Below are 21867 nucleotides of genomic sequence, written 5' to 3'. Positions count from 1 at the left end.
CTAACAGCAGCATCAGGGGGCCATGACTTTGGTGTATACACACACACACACACACACACACACATACATACACTATATGCTAGAATAAAAGTTTTTTGGGGAAAGCCTGGGAAGATATACAGCAACCTTTAAAAACAGGTGCTGCTGCTCTAGCTGGGTGGCTGAGTTGTTTGGAGCGTTGTCCTGTGCACCACAGATTCGATTCCAGGTCCTGCACTGGGGGGTTCGACTCTAGTCAGGGCAACCTATAGGAAGGAGAGGAGGGGAACAAGCAGCCGGGTGAAGATACAAAAAACAAACAAACAAACAAACAAACAAACAGGTACTGCTAAGGAGTGGGATGGGGGAATTTTCCATTTTCTCCTTCATAAACTTCAAGTTCTTTACAAAGAACACGAATCACTCTTACAATAAAAAGTAAATCTAATTATGTCTGTTCAAAAAGTTCTAAAACTTCCCAGCCCATAGAGAATACAGTCCAAACTCCTCAGTGAGATGGAAGCATGGCCCAGCTATGCCACCTGACACCCCACCCATCGGCAGGGTGGACGTCTCTGATGGAGCCGGTTAGGAAGGAATATCTCTTCCCCTTCTTCATTGTATCCCTCCTAAAGCCCAGTCTCTATTGGTGACCACTGATAACCTTTCCTGACATTAGTGAAGCTTTTATCATGATGGAGCACATTGAAATACCATTCTAACTTGTTATTTTCACAACAATGTTAACAGAGCTGCTCAAATAAATTAACAGATTTCTTCAACTGCTTTGTGGGAAAATAAGTTCACATGCCAATGTACAGGCTAACAAATACAATCCCACCACTAAAAACCAAAATCTAACTTTTTTTTTTTTTTGATAATAAATATTTTTAAAAAATTTTTTTCCTTGTTTTTCATAGTCATTTGTTGGCATATATCCAGCATCGTATGAAACCCCTGGATACAAAACTTACAACTGTTCAATAGCAGGGGGAGACTGGGAGAACATTTCTTAGAAGACATGAGAGGTGGAGCCAGTTTTGGTGGGGGTGTAATGGGGTTCCATTAAGTACTCATACAACATCCTGATCAAGCTGCACTATTCGTCTTACAAGCCCAAATTCACTCAAGTTGCCAAGGTACAGCAATATCACACCAGCTATATGCCAGTGCAAGTTTGACCCAGTGTTCAATTAATGGAAATATCATGTCTCTGCAGGAAATCTGAACGCTTCAAAAAAAAAAAAATACAATGCTATGCCTGAGTAACAGAAAACTCTTCTCTGATCATCCATAACATCAAGAGTTTCTTAGGCTTCACTAGGTAATATCTGAGCTTTTTTTAAACCACTCCTTGTGGCTGATAATTGTCCTAACAGGCCTCCTGAGAAAGAACTGACCATTTCAGTAGTACCCTGTTGGGGACTACATGAGACTTGGTTGGAAAGTTTGTAAGGAGGACATTCTGAGAAAAGGGAAGTGTGCGGAAGGCCGCCTGCCCTGTTTATGGGTATTCCGACTTAGGGGAGTATCGAAGGCGGTGCCCCTAATTATTCCTTGACCTTTCCAAACAAGTCTGTGCATGTACAGATCCCCGGTTGTTTACTGGAATCCTTATGCTTAATCCCTGGATGCCCTTGCCTAGAGGACAGTGTAAACACATGTGTCCTCCCAAGATTACTTAGCCCACTGATTGTGTCTAAAAGATAAACTTTATCTCAAGCTGCTGCTACAATAAAAGGCTAGTGAGGCAGGCAATCGAGGCTGCTTGGTCCCTTGAGCCAGGCAACACCTTAGCCCTCTCTTTCACAGTGAAACTGTATGGGAGTAATCCGTTCATCTGTCATTCAGGGGCTGCTGGTCAGCCCTGGCAAAGTGGTGCCCTGTGTGAGGAGTCCCGGCAGTACCCAGTGTCTAAAGATCTATAATCTAAAGTCTCATAAAATTTTGGCCACGATTAGAGCACTTAGTGCCCTGACTATTCTGGGCATCAATGTTTTCAATACGACAGACAGTGCTTTCTGAAGTTGGTATGGTAGAGTTATGTTTATATGTTTCTAAGATAATCAATTCAATAAAATACAAATACTTGGGTTTGGGGATCAGGGGAGTGCAAGGGAGTCAGAGTGAATGGAAGGTGAAAGGGTAGGTCCTTAGCTCAGTTATGTTGATGACATGGATGAACTACTGCAATTTTCAATCACATCTGCCTTGAGTATGGAGGTTGTAAGTTATAGTAACTAAAATTTTTTGTTTTGATATCCACTTCCTCTATCAACTACAGCAGAAATGAGGTACCTTACTCACATTTGTATTCATGGTGCTTGGCACAGAGCAGGTACCTGGTAAATGTTTGCTAAATCAATGAAGCATATGCTTTAGAAAACTATATATCACACAATAAAGGGGTTCATGGCAAAAGCTGGTAGTTGCCTACACTTCCTCTTGCAATCCAGATTTGGTTGGGGGTAACCCTGTGCTCAGCTAGATTCCCCAATATTTCTTATAAACAGATGTGGCCCAACATCACAGCTCTGGTCAACAAGATGCACATCATTAAATGAGGCACACCTTTCGTATCTCACCCTTTCCACTTCTTCCGGGGTAAGGGAGGGTTTGGGGGTCACAGAGAAATGACCATGTCACTATCAAGAGACACATTGACAGCCCTAGCCAGTTTGGCTCAGTGGATAGAGTATCAATCTGCAGAATGAAGAGTCCCAGGTTCGATTCTGGTCAAGGGCATGTACCTCAGTTGCAGGCTCGATTCCCGAACCTGGTCAGGGTGTGTGAAGAAGGCAATCAATCGATGTGTCTCTCTCACATCGATGTTTCTTTCTCTCTGTTCCTCCTCCTCCTTTCCACTCTCTCTAAAAATCAATGGAAAAATATCCTCGGGTGAGGATTAACAACAACAACAAAAAAAACACATCAACACTGCCGGGAGCCGGTCCATGCTTGCTGTTTCAAGGGACCTGGCATATATGGCATACTGTTCTTAATATGTTTGCTCACCTTCTTGGCACTATGTGTTTTAACCAAGGTCTCTGAGAAAGGTTGTTTCCCCAGGTAGGGATTTTCCCCTGAAGTTAGGGAGGGAATAAAACCTCTTAACTAAGTGCCAGGCGGGTAATTAATCACTTTAACTATGAATAATCATGCTTAAGCTACATAATCTTTACTCCCTGGAATGGAGATAAGAAACGCCCTAACCTTTGTAATAGAGATTGATAGGATTGAATCAACTGGTATAAATACAGATGTAACAAGACAGCAAGACTCAGAACTTAGAATACAGAACTTAGAACACAGAACCAAGAGAGACAGAACCTAGGCACAGAACCTACACAGAACATTCTCTAGAGACAGAAGAACTTCGCTGGAGAGAACATGGCAAAAGATCCTGGACTGAACCTGACTATAGAAATTGGCAAGAGAACCTGACTAGAACCTGGTGATTGAACCTGGCTGGAGAACCTGGACAGAACCTGGCTGGAGAACCTAGCGAGGGAACATGGCTACAGAACCTGGCTGGAGAACCTGGAGAACCTAGCAAGAGAACATGGACACAGAACCTGGCTGGAGATCCAGAGCAGAACCTCTCTGGAGATCCAGACCAGAACTTGGCTGGAGATCCTGGCTGGAGATCCTGGCTAGGCTGCTGATCAACTGAACACTGTCTCCGTGTCCTTCCTTCTTCACCTACTCCGTCTACGCCTTTGGGAACCCCTGGACCAAGGATGGTTAGAAGGAAGGTGAGACATTAACACCACTGTGGAGTGACTGCAGAGCTTTGGATCACTTCTCAATTTTATATTGTGTAAGAGAAAATTAATCTCTATTTGGTTAAAGTTTGATTTTCCATTATACATAGTCTAATTTATTCCTAATTGATAAAAATATGTAGTGGTAGGAGGAAGAATGGGGCTACTGTAGTAATCCAAAGAACAAAAATTTATCCTAATAACTGAGTATAGTCTTCTTTTTCTTTGTGGAAACATAGTTGTAAAGATTTCTAGACTGTATATCATTAAATGACAGCACTCTAGCTAGAAGCTTCATAATGATTTGAGATGATCTCACCAAATCAAAATGTTTGGAAAGAGTACTGATGCTTATATGCACTGATACAGATTGCAGTATCATCAGCAACAAGACCAACTAAAACAGACCAACTCCAAGTTCACATGAAATTAGCAATAGTCTCCTCTCAACTACATGGACGTGGTAATCAAAACCCAGAGTGAAAAGAAAATGGAAAACATTTAAAAAAAAATACCTGCAGAAGAATGCTACTATTTTAGCTGCACATTAAACTACTGCTTTATCAAATATGTTGTACATTCAACAACTGTCCTTTCCACAGCTAGTGCCTACTAATTTGATGTTAAAGAACATTTTTTGTTTAAGTAACAGCCACTGGGAAAATTTTAATCCTTCTCAAGGGCAGTTCACTTGCAGTTCACATTCACTTCTGAAGAAATAAAAGTAAAACAGTTGTCTTAACCTTCAATATTTTATACACAAACTCTCCAGCTATGGGTAATGCATATTTATTTCATCAAGTTCTCATTCAAACTGTTTGTTTTTATTATTATTTTCAGATAATTTTTTCCTGCAATTCATGAGTATTTACTATCAAAATACTGTATTTCACCAATTCTGAAATGTACATTTTTTTTCTTTACATGTTAACATCTGTGAAATCCAGACAGGTTTTATAGTTAATTCCATCTTATATCTTACAACTAATTGGCAGCATTCTTTCTTTCTTAGTGAGGCATAGTGGCTCTTTCTCAATCTCATGTCTCAGCTTAAATTTAAACTCCCCAGAGCACTTGATCTATGATGGTCCTCCTTGAAAATTTCTAAGGCAGCCTTTATTCATTTTTTCATAGTATATAACATTTTATAATTACTTATATATTTATTTTAAAACTTATTTTGAAAATTTATGCACATAAACAAAAGTAAAGCAAACAGTATAATGAGACCACAGACTATAGCATTTTTCTTTTATATTTTAACTACTTTCCCTGCTATACTGGAAGCTCCAATGGATAGAGACTGTATCTTTTTCTCTTCTTCATCCAGGACCTTGTACTCATGATAAACACTCAACAAATTTTTTGTTTTCAATGAGAAGGAAAATTCAAGATTACTCTAAAGATGATGGCACAACTGAGAAAAGCAAAACAAGGAGGGAAGAGTTTTGAGGACTCAGTTGGTAATTTATTCATCAGTCTACTCGCTGCCAGGCTCTGTGCTAAGCATTGGGTTTCAATGATAAATAAGAGAAAGTCTTATACAAAGTCGAGTGGAGAACGATATAAGAAGAAGTAGTATTTATTCACGGCCACTTATGTTCTGGATATAGGGCTAAGCATTTCAGAGGTATTGTCTCACTTAATCCAACTGCAACCCTATAAGAAAGTATTTATAATACCCATCTTGCACCTAAGGAAACTGAGGCTTATGAAGGTTAAATACTTGGTAGCAGGTTACAAAGCTGGAAAGCGGTAAAATCAGATATAGAACTTAATATTTCATTCTAAAGCTAACGACTAAATAGCACTGTACTTCCAGATGTGCACTACCCAACGGAGCACTATGGAAAACGTTACAAGAGGCATGCGTAAGGCATGATGGAAGTAAGCAGCGAAATCTGAAGAGTAAAAAGGTAAAAGGTCTCCTTAGAGGTGATCCCTGAGCAGAGTCTGAAAGTTTAAGCAGGAAATTGCTAGGAGATACAGTCTGAGGAAATAGTATGTGCAAACAAATATGTAGGCACTTGAAGGAACATGGTATACCCAGGATACTTCGAGGAATTTCTCTGTTTTATTTTTAAAAACTGGGTGCAATGAATAACATTGTGCTAGGAGTTTTGGATATGAGACAAGAGATGAAACACTATGAAAAAATTATACATGAAGCACTATGAAGACATAAAGGAGGAAGATTTGTGTGTGTTTTTAATTTTTGTTTTTGCAGCCTGAGGGGAATCTGGGAAAGCTTCACAGAAGGGATGAACCTTTGATGGATCTTGAAGGACAAATTAACCATATTAGAAGGAAAAAGTAGGCAAAGGGAGTGATTTGCATAAAGGCATGGCTGTTTGATAAAGCAAAGAACACTTGGGGAACAAGAGCTAGATATGGCCAGATTTTGAGGGAGTCTAAGTCTATTTTGTGTGAGTGGTAAGAGATGAGGCTGGCAGCAAGTGTACAGATGTGATCTTCAATAACATTGTTTACTATAAAATTAACTGCCTGACAAAAATGCTTCAAAGCCACAGTTATTTAAAAAGCATGGTTCTCACAAAGGAATATATAACTCAACAATACCTAGAAACAGACCTATATATGTACATTGGAATTTGGTGTACAATAATAGTGGCATTCAGATCAGTGGAGAAAGGATAAATCATTTAATGAATGCCAAATAAAAACAACTGTTTGTCCATTTGGAAAAAAAAATATCAAGTTAGATCCTCACCTTCATATTATATAAGATTTGGATTCTATAATAATAAAAGTATAATATGCTAATTAGACCAGACGATCTTCCGGACGAAGCCGTGGAGGGGGCCGAGGCAGCCACTGCAGTGGCCAGGGCCAAGCCCCTTGCATGAATTTCATGCATTGGGCCTCTAGTTAAATATAAATAATAAGGCCATAAAATTATTTATAAAATAACATTTTATGAAATAGAATATAAATTTTATAGGAATTTTTCAGTTAAAACAGGAGACTTTAAAGAAATGTTGTTCTGGTGGCAGACTAATGTGGCTTGCGTACCAACATGAAGATTATCAAGTCCACCCTGTTGAAAAAACAGGAAGCACAGGTCCAACGCAGTACTCCCAACACCTTTCTGCTAGTCAGGACTACCTGGGTAGCTCTGTAAATCCCCCTAGAAGCATACCAGAGCTCCTAGAAATAGGGAGAGGCTTAAAAGAGAGACCTTTTTAAAATAAAAGTCTTCATTTAAAAAAATGCACATTGATTTTCAGTAGCATTAATCAGTGATTAATTAGTAATTTTACTGAGACTGAAGAAGTACTTTAATAAAAAGTCTTCATGTAGGAAAGTAGTATGGAAACTTCATGAGATAAATTTTCACTTACTATATCTAAACTTTTGCTTGACAATGTGTACTTTTAGAGCGTTAAAAAACACACATATATCCTGTGACCCAGCAATTCTTCCTATAGAAAGATAGCTAATTAACTATGGATGTTTATAAAGATATATGTACTCATTACACTGATGTCAATAATAAATTGGAAATAAGCTAGAATCAGTAAGGGAAATTATTATATATCCATATAATGAAATAGATGGCAGCCATTAAAAATAAAGCCTATTTATTAATATGGAAAAATGTTCACAATATATACTGAGTAGATAAAGCAGACCTTGATGCAATTATGTATTGTACTGCTCACTTTTGTGGAAAAAAATCTATACATAAAATTTATCCAAATAATAGACAAACATGGTATTTAACCATACCTCTGCTATGCTTCCCATTGGCTAATCAGCAGGATATGCAAATTAACTGCCAACAAAGATGGCAGCCAGCAGCCATGCAGCTGAAGCGAAATGAGGCTTGCTTGCTCCAGTGATGGAGGAGGCCAAGGTTCCCTGCCTGCTGCGGCCCAGCTCTGAGCTCCGGAAGCAACAATGTTTCAATTATAGAAGCTAAACAAACCCAGATACCTGCTTTCAGCCAGCCACGGTCTCAGAGCTAGAGCCGGGCCTCAGAGCTAAAGCCAGCTCTCAACTCCAATGACAGCTATAGAAGGTAAATAAATCCCAGAATTAAAAAAAAAAAAAAAAAAAGAGGCTGGGACCTCTTTTCAGTCGCCCGCCAGCCTGAAAACGGCCCTCAGCCCCTCACCCAGGCTGGCCAGGTACCCCAGTGGGGACCCCCACCCTGATCCGGGACACCCTTCAGGGCAAACCAGCCAGCCCCCACCCGTGCACCAGGCCTCTATCCTATATAGTAAAAGGGTAATATGCAAACTGACCCTAACAGCAGAAAGACTGGGAATGACTGGTCACTATGACACACACTGACCACCAGGGGGCAGACGATCAATGCAGGAGCTGCCCTCTGGTGGTCAGTCTGCTCCCACAGGGGGAGCTCTGCTCAGCCACAAGCCAGGCTGATGGCTGCCAGTACAGCGGTGGTGGTGGGAGCCTCTCCTGCCTCCTCAGCAGCACTAAGGATGTCTGACTGCAGCTTAGGTCTGCTCCCCGCTGGCAAGCGGACATCCCCCGAGGGCTGCCAGGCTGCCAGAGGGATGTCTGATTGCCATCTTATGTCCAATCCCCCGGGGAGCAGGCCTAAGCCAGCAAGTGGTCACCCCCGAGGGGTCCCAGACTGCGAGAGGGCACAGGCTGGGCTGAGGGACCCCCTACCCCCGAGTGCACAAATTTTTGTGCACCGGGCCTCTAGTATATGTTATATATATCATGTTATGTATGTGTGTGTGTGTGTGTGTGTATGTATGTATGTATGTGTGTATACATATAAAAGGCTAATGTGCTAAGTGTCCCTCTGACTGTCCGACCGGTCCTTATGATGTACACTGACCACCAGGGGGCAGGAGCTCAACACAGGAGCTGCCGTGACGTGCACTGGCCAGCACCACAAACCTGGTGCCCACAAACCAACACTCAGCTTCACCCAAGTGGGACACAGGCTCCTGCACCACCCCAGAGTGACCCCTCACCAAATTGCAGCCAATGCTGCCAAGACCCCATGGCACAAAATGTGGCCCACAGTCCAGCCCAGCCCAGAAATGGTCACTGTGGGTGCCAGGTAATGACGTCACATAGCAATGCCCTGCTTCCTCTTCCTAGTGACTAGCCTCCTTGGAGTTTTTTCAGCCCAGGAACACGAGTTGCTTTATAGCCAGGTACAAACATTTTACACTTTAACCAAATGTCTGTGAAACATTTTCACATGCTCCATCTCATTTGATCCTTACAGAAGTCCTGGGGTAGGTAGATAGGAGACTTGGTAGAATCCTATTTTCTTCTCACTAGCCGGAAAACAGAGATTTAGAAAGTTTAGAAATTTGACCTGACTGAAAAGAAGAAATGGTGGAACTTGAAAATGACTTCAGGTTTTCTCACTGCACAGAATATAGTCAAACACTGCTGCAGTTAAATATTTTACCCTTTGTTCTCCCTGCGTGATCTACAATAATAATCTGCTTCATGTTGATATTTACTGCTGTGCTGCTGACAATTACCTGAAAGAGAAGTTGGGGTGCTTCACTGGGCTGGAAAAGCTAAATCAGAAAGCAGGTCTAATTAAGCAAGTTCATTCTCTCTATATATATAAAAGCCTAAGCGACCATCGCAACCAAAACAACCGAACGGATGACCAAACAGGCTGCGTGGGGCAACCAGGCCAGCAGGGGGGTTAGGGAGGGACGATCAAACGACTGAGCAGTGGGCTGTGTGGGGTGACCAGGCCGGCAGGGGGGTTAGTGAGGGGCGACCGAACGACAGAACAGCAGGCTGTGTGGGGTGATCAGGCCAGTGGGGGGGGGGGGGCAGCTAGGGGTGACCAGGCCAGCGGGGGGGTGGGGGGGGCAGTGAAGGGCAACCAAGCTGGCAGAGGGGGGCAGTGAGGAGCAACCAGGCTGGCAGGCAGCTAGGGGTGACCAGGCCATCAGGGGGCAGTTAGAGGTGATCAGGCAGGCAGGCAGGTGAGCAGTTAGGAGCCAGTGGTCCCAAATTGTGAGAAGGACGTCCGACTGTGGGATCAGGCCTAAACCGGCAGTCAGACATCCCCCGAGGGGTTCTGGATTGGAGAGGGTGCAGGCTGGGCTGAGGGGACCCACCCCCCTGTGCACGAATTTCGCGCATCGGGCCTCTAGTATATGTATAATATATATGAATGATCATCACCAAAATGTTAACAGTGATTATCTCAGTGTAGTGGGATTACAGTGATAAAGGGCAATGTGTGTTTTCTAAAATTGTCTACAATAACTATTTATTACTCATGTAATAAAAACTTCTTTTTTAGTTATCTGCATTCTATTCCAATCACACAAAGTAAAAGCAATGAAGATCTCTTGTAGCCCGGCAAATGCCAAATACTGAATCACACTATTTGTGATTCACAAATGAAAATTTCTAATGGTTATTTTAAGAAAAGGATAAAGGTCAACAGACTGTTACTTTCTTAACAGACTGGAAGTAGAAAGTCTCTAGTGTTTTGGTGGATATGAAAGGAATGATCTAGCTTTCTGCTGGAAAGGAATTATTTCCTTGGTCTACTGATTGGGTTCAATAAGGTCAGGAATGGAAACTGTTTAGTATTTCACTTAGCTCTCAAAAACATATGTTCAGCAAAATGTCTGAGTAACTAATAGGCAGACTGGGAAGAGCACTTAATTTGAGAAGGAAGACATAGGTTCTAGAAATTACCACATAGCCATGTGGTACTAAACTATTTACTTACTTAACTTCTCTAAAATGCAACCTGATCATCTGTAGACTGAGAACCATGATAATCCTAGACTCCTCTCCCACAGGGAGCCTGCAGTGGGAATTGAATGAGATCATCTTCCTTTGTAAACCACTCAATAAATATTTGTGGAATGAGTAAATGACTATACCATACACAGTAAGTGTTTCACACATCTATAAATATAATGAACACTGTAAAATATCCCCACTAAAGCTATACAATATAGATTCATGTCTAAAATTCTATAACCCACAACTCCTCACACTTCTAAAACACACATGAAGGATGTAACAATCCTGGGGAAAAGATTGTGCCATTCCTTTTGGCTTCTCCCACCTCTCCTTTCCACTCCTTTTCTCTCCTTATCCCTGCCATCAGAAATAAGCAGAAAGTGAAGGACTGGTTCTCTGTATGACTCAAGTCAGTGAAAGACACATCTCTTTCCAAATATCTTAATCAAATGCTACATTTTAAATATGTAAGTATTCACCTTTCTTCCTGAAATATGGTAAAATTTTACGACCATAAATTCAAAATTTCACTTCCTATTCAAATAAGCATTCCTTCTATAAGCATTCTTTAATTTCCCAAATGAGTATGCTCTGTTTTCTTCCCACCTCCATAAGATATTTTTTTTTTTTGGGGGGGGGGGAAGTACTTCTCTTGTAGTACTTATCACGGTTGTCCTTTGTTATAAATATCTGTTCACATCTTCTCTCCTCATTACCTCACAAGTGCCAGGGGATTGTATTTGAGAGCTTGTGAGGCTTAGCATATTAAATACTACCTGTAAATACTCAACAAAAACTTAGGGTATGAATGGATGATGACACACTAGGATTTAATATCACCTTAAGAGGTTGAAGCCCAAGTCAAAATAATTAGGATCATAGTAACTGAGAAAATGTACAATTTACCTCAATGCATTCATTTAGTAAATATTTAATAAGCGTCTACAGTATGCCTGATATAGACCAAGGTATGCCATGATGAGTAAGACTCAGTCTCTATCTTCAATGAGTGCATAATCCTATTAACACTCAATTGTATTATTTTTACATTTTATTTTGATATATTTTTAGTACGGAAGAGTTGTAAAGATATTATAGAGAGTTCTCATAGCATCTTCACCCAGCTTTCCCTAACATTAATACTTTATGTAACCATGGTACAATCAGTGAAACTAGGAAATTAACAGTGCTACAAAACATTAATTATAGACTTTAATCTGATGTCCCCCGTTTTTACATGAATGTCCTTTTTCTGTTCCAGAATCCCTCATTACATTAGTTGTCATGTCTCAGTCTTCTCTGAATTACACTTTTAATAACTTTTTTCCTGTTTATAGTAACACATGTTTTCTGAAAAGTATAAAAAAAGAAAAAGAAAGAATAAAATCTCTAATACTACCCCTTCCCACACTCCTAACATCTATAATCTACTGGTCTTTTTTCCATGTTCTATGTGTATACAAATAATTTTACTTAAAACCAGGAAATTTAAATATATAGTCTTTTGCATCTTCTTTTCTCTTGTCATTGTTTCAGAAATATTTTCCAATGTTTAAAAATTCTTTTAAAATACTATTTTAATAACAGATTTCAATGTTACAATGAATCAGAATTTAACCATTTCCCATTTTATACTACTATAAATAATAGTACAGTGAGTATCCTTAAATATGAAAACAGGACATATAATATATATTATGATGGATAAGTAAAGGTATTAGTGATGCAGCCAGGAGAAACACCTAAACCTAGCTTTGAGCAGTAAAAGATCAGAAAACATTTGCGAGAGGAGGTATATGTGATATAGGTTCTGAAAAATGAGTTTATTCCTGCATCCATTAGTATTTAACCAAACAACATTTATTAAGTGCCTTTAATACCCAATTACTATACTGGGATCCAGGGATAAAGAAAAGGACTAAGGCTCTGCATGGGCCTTAGTGTCTAATCAGAGAGGCAGATACTTAAATAGAAAAACCTCAACACAATGAGGCAAATACTATTATCACAGTGCTGTGTTTGAACAAAATGGTCTGGGAGCACAGAGAATATATTTTAAGAATTAATGGTAGTACCCTAGCTGGGTAGTTCAGTTGGTTAGAGAATTGTCCCGATATGTTAAGGTTTTGGGCTCGAACCCTGGTCAGGGCACATACAAGAATCAGCCAATGAATGCATAAATTAGTGGGTCAATCAATCTCCCCCCCCCCCCCCGCCTCTTCTCTCTCTCAAATCACTAAATTTATAAAACCTTAAAGAAAAAGAATCAATTGTAAAAGTTAGAAGAGTTATACTTGGGTTGATAATAATACATATGAAAGAGGTTTCAGTGAAGTATGATTTACAGTGTATCAGCAATATGAAGGAGTTCCTTAAAACTGGTAAATTATTTTTGTTTTTGTTAATCCTTACCTGAAGATATTTTTCCATTGATTTTTAGAGAGAGTGGAAGGGAGGGAGAGAGAAAGAGAGAGTGAAACATATATGTGAGAGAGAAACATCAAGTGGTTGCCTCCCACACAAGCCCTGACCAGGGCCAGAGATCGAGCATGCAACCAAGGTACATGCCCTTGACCGGAACTGAACCCGGGACCCTTCAGTCCACATGCCAATGCTGTATCCACTGAGCCAAACTAGCCAGGGCAAAACTAGTAAATTATTAATAGGGATGTAAGGTATCCAGATAGAGAGAAGTAATAGTTCAATTATATTCTGTACTGGGGAAACTGCAGCTAGTATCACATTCATTTCTGAGAACTCTATATTTTTAATCAACTTTTTTGAGATTTTTCACAATAAAATGTACCTACTTAAGTGTACAGTTTGATAAAAGCTGACAAGTTTATACACCATGTAACTACCACCACCAAGATAAAGAACATCATTCCTAAAACTTCCTTGTGCTTCATTTCAGTCAATCACCCTCACCCACAGACAACCCCAAGCAACCACTGATTTGCCTTTTGTCACTAGAGATTTGTCTTCTTTAGAGTTTCATGTAAATGGAATCATACAGCATGCACTTTCTTTGCTTCTACTGGTTTCTTTCACTCAGCATATTTTTGAGATTCAGCCACGCTGCTGTGTGAATCAGTAGTCAACTCCTTCTATTGTCTGTGAATTGTATGTATAACACCAGATGAACTGAAATAAAAAGAAGCTAGGCCACAAGGTAAACAGAAGCTAGGTTCTTTCTATGAGAAGTCACTGGGGCGGGGGGGGGGGGGGGGGGTCCGGTTAATACTGAAAGAGGGACATATGAAGAACTTTCATGTGAAGAACAAACAGCCATGTTCTAGGTTATTCCAGAAGGCAAGACCAAAACGAATGGCTGCACACACAGGCAGTCAATGTACGGGTTTCATGCTTTAAAAACAAAAGTTTCTCCATATCTATGTCCATTATTTACTCTGAAATTATTAGCTTACATTATTTCTTTTTTCTTTTTTTTTTTAATATATTTTATTGATTTTTCACAGAGAGGAAGGGAGAGAGATAGAGAGTTAGAAACATCGATGAGAGAGAAACATCGATATGCTGCCTCCTGCACATTTCCCACCGGGGATGTGCCCGCAACCAAGTTACATGCCCTTGACCGGAATCGAACCTGGGACCCCTGAGTCCGCAGGCCGACGCTCTATCCACGGAGCCAAACCGGTTTCGGCAGCTTACATTATTTCTATCAGAAAGGACAATTATATTACTCTTTTAAGCTCTACCTGATAATCAGCTCTATTTAAAAATTTGATATTTTTTATTTGTTTAATCTGCTAATTGGCTCTTTACTACTTGAGACTTTTTTCTTTCCTGACATTTTAACAAATTTTTATTATTCTCTTATGTTAGCCCCACTTAATAGTTTTATTTCTACTACATTAATTTTATAGTCAAGCTTCCTTTCCATCGTTTTTTCCTTATTTATGACTAGGGACTCTTTGCTATACAACAGACCCCATTCCCAGCCCCTCCAAAATCCCACTAAAAGGAAAGAGGCCACTAAGATTCTTCTACTCCACCAGCCAAAGTTTTGCCATGAGGTCCTTAGAAATCTCTAGTCCAGCTCCCACAATTCTCGGCCATGTCAGAGAAGCTCCTATCCAATGCAGAATGTTGAATCCCAACAAGACTCCAGGAAAAGAGGACAAAGACAGAGTCCTTGGCCTTCACTTAACAAAAAAGCAGTCTGTACACACTTAGCAAAAACACGGAGTCTGAGTCTCTTAGCTAGAAAACAGGCCACCTGGAACACTGATGACTATTTCTCTTATCCCACATAAAAGGTACTGGGTACAAAAACCACACCTATGGGGGTGGGGAGTTAAAGTGGGGGAATTGCCATTTAGGGATTTGGACCAAATAATTTGAGAATGAATGACCTTAAGTTGAATATATTTCACGTAATACTTATTAGGCACACCCTCATTTAAAAGGGTATATCTAATAGCCTTATATGACTTAGGACAAATGGTTGTCAATTTTTTTCCCTAGCAATCTTGGGACAGTTCTCTGGAATGTCTCAAGCTCTCTATTATGAAGCCAGTTCTTGGCACAGTACTCAATTAGTGTTTCTTGATCTAAACAATAAAACAATCTGGAGTCCATATAAAACAAAAATTTACACTTTCCCCAGAAGACATTCATGTTTAGATGCACTGTGTCCTTATATTTATCATGGGTTTAAGAACATGAACAATTTCAATAATATTCATGGGACATCACTGGGATAGTTATCTGCATTCTGTTGCCTATATGCTTATCTTGAGAACCACTGAGTTGGCCAATGAGCCAACACGCCCCCTTCTATAAAAGTAAGTGTCCTGTCCTGACCCAGTGGCTCAGTTGGTTGCAGCATCATCCTGTGCACCAAAAGGTTTGGGGTTTGATTTCCAATCAGGACACATACCTAGGTTTCCAGTTTGATCCCAGTTTGGGGCACATATAGGAGACAACCAATCAATGTTTCTCTCTTACATCGGTGTTCTTCTCTCTCTCCCTCTCTCTTTCTCCCTTTCCTCTCTCTAAAATCAATAAACATATCCTTGGGTGAGGACAAAAACAAACAAAAGTACTCCTTTGGCTAACCCATAAACACAGACAACAATGAGGTGATGGCTAGAGGGAAGGGGGGACTAAAAGGGGAGAAATGAGAATATCTGAACTAGATATTGAACAATAAAAATAAAGTTATAAAGATAAGTGAATGCTCCTTAAAAGTACATGCTATCAAACATTATGTGCAATTTTTGAATTGATGTTGCTAAATAAATCAGTAAGTCATTGTATTTCTACTTCTGTGTATGGACAATACTCAATTTGGAACAAAATTAATATTTTAAACATGTTTAACATCTCAAAACTATGCAGTTTGAAGAAACAATAGCGTTAGAAATAAAATTTATACATCCCCGCTAGAATAGAAAAGGTCATCTCAAAAGTTTAACAAACAATGAACATAAAATCAGTCCAAGTGGGGTTATAATGCTTCATCGGAATTTTCTAAAATGTCCCATGTAATGTCTGAACTTAAAAACAATTAGCCAAAGAGGAGCCCCCCTAAGAAGAGCCAGTAAACAAGTGACCAAAAGCCGGTTGGGCAAGGAGAGACACAGGGGAGGAGAAAGCTTCTCCTTTCACTTATGCTTCTGTACCATTTGGATTTTTTTAAAAAAATATATTTTATTGAATTTTTACAGAGAGGAAGGGAGAGGGATAGAGAGTTAGAAACATTGATCAAAGAGAAACATCGATCAGCTGCCTCCTGCACACCCCCCACTGGGGATGTGCCCGCAATCAAGGTACATGCCCTTGACCGGAACCGAACCTTCAGTCCGCAGGCCCATGCTCTATCCACTGAGCCAAACCGGTTAGGGCACCATCTGGTTTTTGTTTTACCATAACCATGTATTCTTTTTAGAAAGATTTCTTTGTTAAGCTACCACATAAATTGATAACAGGAAAGGTCAAGCCAGAGAAAGCATGGTACTCCCTGTGAAACCTTACTACATGAGTTAGGATATATACTATGTGAAGTACTGCACATTTTAAACCTCTTTTCCTTATTATTTATTACCACAGAGCACTTCTACAAGGAGAATGGAGAAGGGAACTATAAGATTCTTCACATAAAGCCAGTGAATTGTGAAGTGTCACGTGACAGTGACAGCTGCCTAAGGTATCAAGCTTTGTGAAGAGGTGTCCTAATTTCTATTAACTGGCCTGTAGAGAACAGATTTAATCTCACATCCTGTAGAAGAAAAAAAGGAAAACAGGTTTCATTTTCTGAAGGCAACAAAAGTAACCAAACATTAGAGCTAAGAAAATAAATACAGGTCCATGATCCCTTAGCCATAATTCCAAAATCCAAAAACTTCTGAAAACCAAACGTTTTCTGTAATTCATTTTGTGGCAAAACTTGATCTGAATCTAATTGGCAGCAAAACCTGACCTGAACTAACATAAGACTATTTATAGTCTACCTACTAAAGCAAGGATAGTCATAGCTTTGGCTGCCGAAATACAAGTGTATTTGACTATAAAGTGCTGCCCCTGACTCTGCAGGGACGTTATATAATATATGTTAAATGCACCTTACTAGCTTTCCAGTAAGGGACTACGGATCTAAAAATAGGTTTTTATTAAAAAGGTCCTGCTGACCTCCACTGAAATATATAATAGTTTTCTAAAAATATCTTAATAAATTAATGTGAACTAATTTATTTCTTTTTAAAAAACTTATCACTATTAAAACATTCTACTTTGAATTTCTATAAATCTACAACTGTATTGTTAGAATATTTTATACCACTTCGACATTATTTTAAGTCAACCTCTCTCTGAAGACAACATTAAAACTGACCTTTGGCAATAGGATGGTATCTGAATGGGATAAAGATAGTAAAGTTAAAAACGCAGACCTCTGTCAATATGCTTTGATTTTTTCTTGCTCATGTTAAAAACAAAACAAAGGGCATGAGATTTTCTCAATGTATTAAAGAGGAACATTGATTTAAAAAGTTAATAAGTACCAATTTAAATCATTTAAATAATTAAAATAAAAAGAAGTCATAAAATCTGAGTTGTTATCAAGAAACAAAACACAAAATAAAAGTCAAGAAATAGAACATGTACAAGTAAGCAAAACAATATATTTTAGCCCAGTGATTTATCAATTCTAATATAGAGTGTGACTAAATGACAAATGATAACAAAGCTTGCAAAACTCAAAGGTCTCTATTATAGAAAGAAAACTGTAAAACCAGACTAAAGCCAAGAACTAAGATATAAGACTACTAAGAACCTATAATTAACTATAATGAAGAATAATTTAGAAGATTTCCCATGAAAAATAGGGACAAAATGAACATTTTAATAAACATAAATACAGTACTATATTTTAAGCCCTTATATATACATAAAATAAAATTGGTTAATTTTTGTTTTTCATTATTTTTTACTATACACCAATCAGTCCTGCCTCCCTCCCCCACTCTCTCACAAACACGACTAACCAATGCTAGAAACAATGCAGCCAAACAGGAACCTCATTTCACAACTGGTAGACATGAAAGCAGTGAAAACCTCTCTTAATAAATGTGTGGGATAGAGAAGAACCCCCAATTATTTCTGTCTAAAGGAAGCTCAAAGAAACTAAAGACTGAAAAATAATTCAAAACACCCAACGCAACCTTAGTAGCAAAATTGGTTGTTGTGCCCTAACTGTTTTGGCTCAGTGGATAAAGCATTGCCCTGCGGACTCAAGGGTCCTGGGTTCGATTCCGGCCAAGGGCATGTACCTTGGTTACGGGCACATCCCCAGTGGGGAGTGTGCAGGAGGCTACTGATCGATGTTTCTCTCTCATCGATGTTTCTAACTCTCTATTCCTCTCCCTTCCTCTCTGTAGAAAATCAATAAAATATATTTTAAAAAAATTGGTTGTTGCTACATCTTAGAATCAAAGGACAATGCTATCTTTACAAGTATTATTTACTAATTTATGGTTTTAAATATCCATGAAAATATGCGGCATCAAAAATAGTATATATAAAAACATCACTGATAATATGGAATTCTAAATTAATTAAAAATAAAAATAAAGAACTTCAGGGTAAAGTTGGATTTAAAAGAAAAATTTCCCACTGTAGTTTTCCTTTTACTTAAAACAGAATTGAAAGAGGATAAAAAATAAAAGACAACAAGGATCATGACTCTTTGTGTTTACTCTTTCTAGCCAGTGCCAAGCCATGGGCATCTCTCGGGACAACAGGCACAAGCGCAGCAATACCTGGGGCAAGAGAAAGCCCCAACAAAAGATGCAAAAAGATCTGTTCATCAGTTTAGGTTGTTCATTATATTCCACAAATGAGTGAGATCATGTGATATTTATCTTTCTCTGGCTGGCTTATTTTGCTTAGCATAATGCTCTCCAGTTCCACCCATGCTGTTGCAAATGGTGAGAATTCCTTCTTTTTTACCGCAGCATAGTATTCCATTGTGTAGAGGTACCACAGTTTTTTAATCCACTCAACTTGCTGATGGGCACTTAGGCTGTTCCTAAATCTTAGCTATGGTGAATTGTGCTGCTCTCATATATATAAAATAGGTTATCAGTTTCTCTATTATGGGGATATAAAATGTACCCTGCTTTATATCATAAAAAAAAAAAAGATGCAAAAGATGAGATATTAGGATGCCCTGCTGCCAACACTAAGATTGGCCCCCACCGCATACACAGTCCATGTGCCAGGAGGTAATCAGAAGTACCATGCCTTAAGACTGGACATGGGAAACTTCTCCTGGGCCTTGGAGTGTCGTACATGCAAAACAAGGGCTATTGATATTGTCTACAAAGCATCCAACAATGAAGTGATCCGCACCAAGACCCTAGTAAAGAAATGCACCATGCTCACTGACAGCACATCGGACGAACAGCGGTACGATCCTACCATGCACTGGCCCTGGCCTAAAGAAGGGGCCAAGCTGATCCCCGAGGAGGAAGAGATTTTAAACAAAAAACAATCAAAGAAAACTCAGAAGAAATATGATGAATGGGAAAATCAGGCCACAATCAGCAGTCTTCTAAAAGAGTAGTTCCAGCAGGGCAAGCTTCTTGCATGCATTGCTTCAAGACCAATGTCGCTAGGCAGCAGATGGCTATGCACTAGATGGCAAGGAGCTGGAGTTTTGTCTGAGGAAAAAGCAAGGCCTGGAAGGCAAATAAACCCTCCTCTCTCCTATCTTAGTTCATGTAATGCAGAGGCAGAGGAAGAGGAAGAGGAAGGGGAGCATGACAAAAAGGTACTAAGGTACAAGACCATCGAGGATAAAGAGCAAGCCCAGAGGATACAGGTTAAGTTAAAGAGTATCCAAACTCTCTACTATAAGATTTATTATAAAAGAACTATAAAGCTGTAAGTTCAATTAGCTAAAATTATAAAGTTAAAGAAAACCAAAGTTGAAAGCTAAAAATCTAAAAATTTAATCCATTAAGAATATTTTTTAAAAGTCCTTGTTTCGCCCTGACCAGGTCGCTCAGCTAATTGGAGTATCGTTCTGTACACCAAAATGTTGTGGGTTTGATTCCCAGTCAGGGCACATATGTAGGCTTTAGGTTTGATCCTTGATTGGGGCATGTATGGGAGGCATCCAATCTATGTTTCTCTCTTATATCGATGCTTCTCTCTTTCTCCCTTCCTCTCTAAAATCAATTTTAAAAAAACACACATATTCTCAGGTAAGAATTTTTTAAAAAGTCCATGTTACCTAATTGGGGGATGAGAGTGGGGCTAATGGGACATTCAGGTGCTAAAAAACAAAGACTTTAGGAAAAGAATTTTACCTCCTCCCCAAAGAATTATATAAGGTTGCATTAATGTAGTATACATACACCAATCTACTAGGTTCTAAGGATATTCCTTGGTTAATTACTTAACAGACCCAGATTTAAGGCATCTCTCTTTGAACTAGGTCATTCACATAATTCCTAATGTAAGCCAGATACAGGTATGTGCTCATGCTCTGGAATTCAGCATCTTATATGAATAACTTTAAATTTAAATTATGAAGGTATTAATAATGCTGTACAGATATCAGAAACCAATTTTACTTCCTTTATATCATGCAATGTATTGTGACAGAGTGATCTTAGTTTCCTTACACAGAAATTAGCTAGTCTACCATCATGACTTGAGTTTCCACAGTTGAGTGCAATGTAGTGAGGAAATATACAAAAGTATCCAGACATCAGCTGGAGAGAGATCTGTATCATATAAAAACAATGTAAGAAAGCTTACTAAGCCCTGACTGCTGCGGCTCATTTGGTTGGGTGTCCAACCCGGGCACCCAGAGGTTGTAGGTGTCTTTCCTGGTCAGGGCACATGCCTGGGTTGTATTTAGGCTAGTCCCCAGTGGGGGGCAGGCAGGAAGGAGCTGACTGATGTTTCTCTCTCTTCCTCCCTCTCTCTTTCTCTCTCTCAGATCAATAAAAACATTTTTTTTAAAAGAAAGCTTACTAAAAAGCAGTTAAGTGCAAGTTGTAAATACAAACTGATACTAAATATTTACCAATAAATACATAAACATTCAAATGAATGTTATTTTTCAAGATATACCCCCCTAAGAAGTTTCAAATTTATTTTAATTAGGTTGCCATCACTGAAAATATTTTGCAACTCCTATTTTGCTTTCAAACTAGTTTACAAATCAAATCACACAAGGAAATCTGCCTCATAACTCTGAACTCATTTTGGACCCCCAACAGTACTAGCCAGACAAATCATTTAACCAGACCTGAAAAATGATTCTTGGTTGCCCCCCAAAATCAAATCAACCTTGAAAGAATGAAGGTTTTCCTCTACGGAAATTCCAAAGAATGTTTCATACTCTGAGAGCAATTCCTAAATGATTCCTTACACGTTTCAAGAAAATGCAGGACTGCCACTTCCAGAAAACATGGAGGGAGAGGGACCAGATGTACCCTGCACCTGGAACAACTAAAAATACGGACAAAATATATTTCAAAACACTGAACATCAGGCAAGGAAGGACAGTGATCCTGAGAAATGGTAAACTAATAAGGTGAGCCACACACTTGCCCGAGCTTGCTGCCTAGGTAGTTTCCAGGCCACAGCACATGAAAGGGGAACCCAGATGGAACTCAGAGACCTCTCTTATTTGAGAAGATAGAGCTGAGATTCTGGGGAGGCCAAGACAGCTAGAGTTTTCAGTGTACAGTACTGAAGAAGAAAGAGCTGCACAGAGAAAGAGATCTACAAGGGACCCCTCGAGTATTCAGCTGAGTATTAGCTGGATAACTAAGAAAAACAAGCTAACATCACACTTAATGCTACCAAGCCTCCCCCCTGAGTCTGAGGGGGAAAGCAA

General features: G+C 39.3%; 1 pseudogene; it reads left to right on the top strand.

Moving 5' to 3' along the window:
- Positions 1-18728: 18728 nt before the first annotated feature.
- LOC118649533 lies at positions 18729-19705 on the top strand (annotated as a pseudogene).
- Positions 19706-21867: the final 2162 nt, after the last annotated feature.

This window comes from Myotis myotis, unplaced genomic scaffold (assembly GCF_014108235.1).
Source record: "Myotis myotis isolate mMyoMyo1 unplaced genomic scaffold, mMyoMyo1.p scaffold_m19_p_3, whole genome shotgun sequence".
NCBI lineage: Eukaryota > Metazoa > Chordata > Mammalia > Chiroptera > Vespertilionidae > Myotis > Myotis myotis.
Note: the sequence above shows the minus strand (reverse complement) of the source record. Positions and strands in the feature narration are given on the sequence as shown.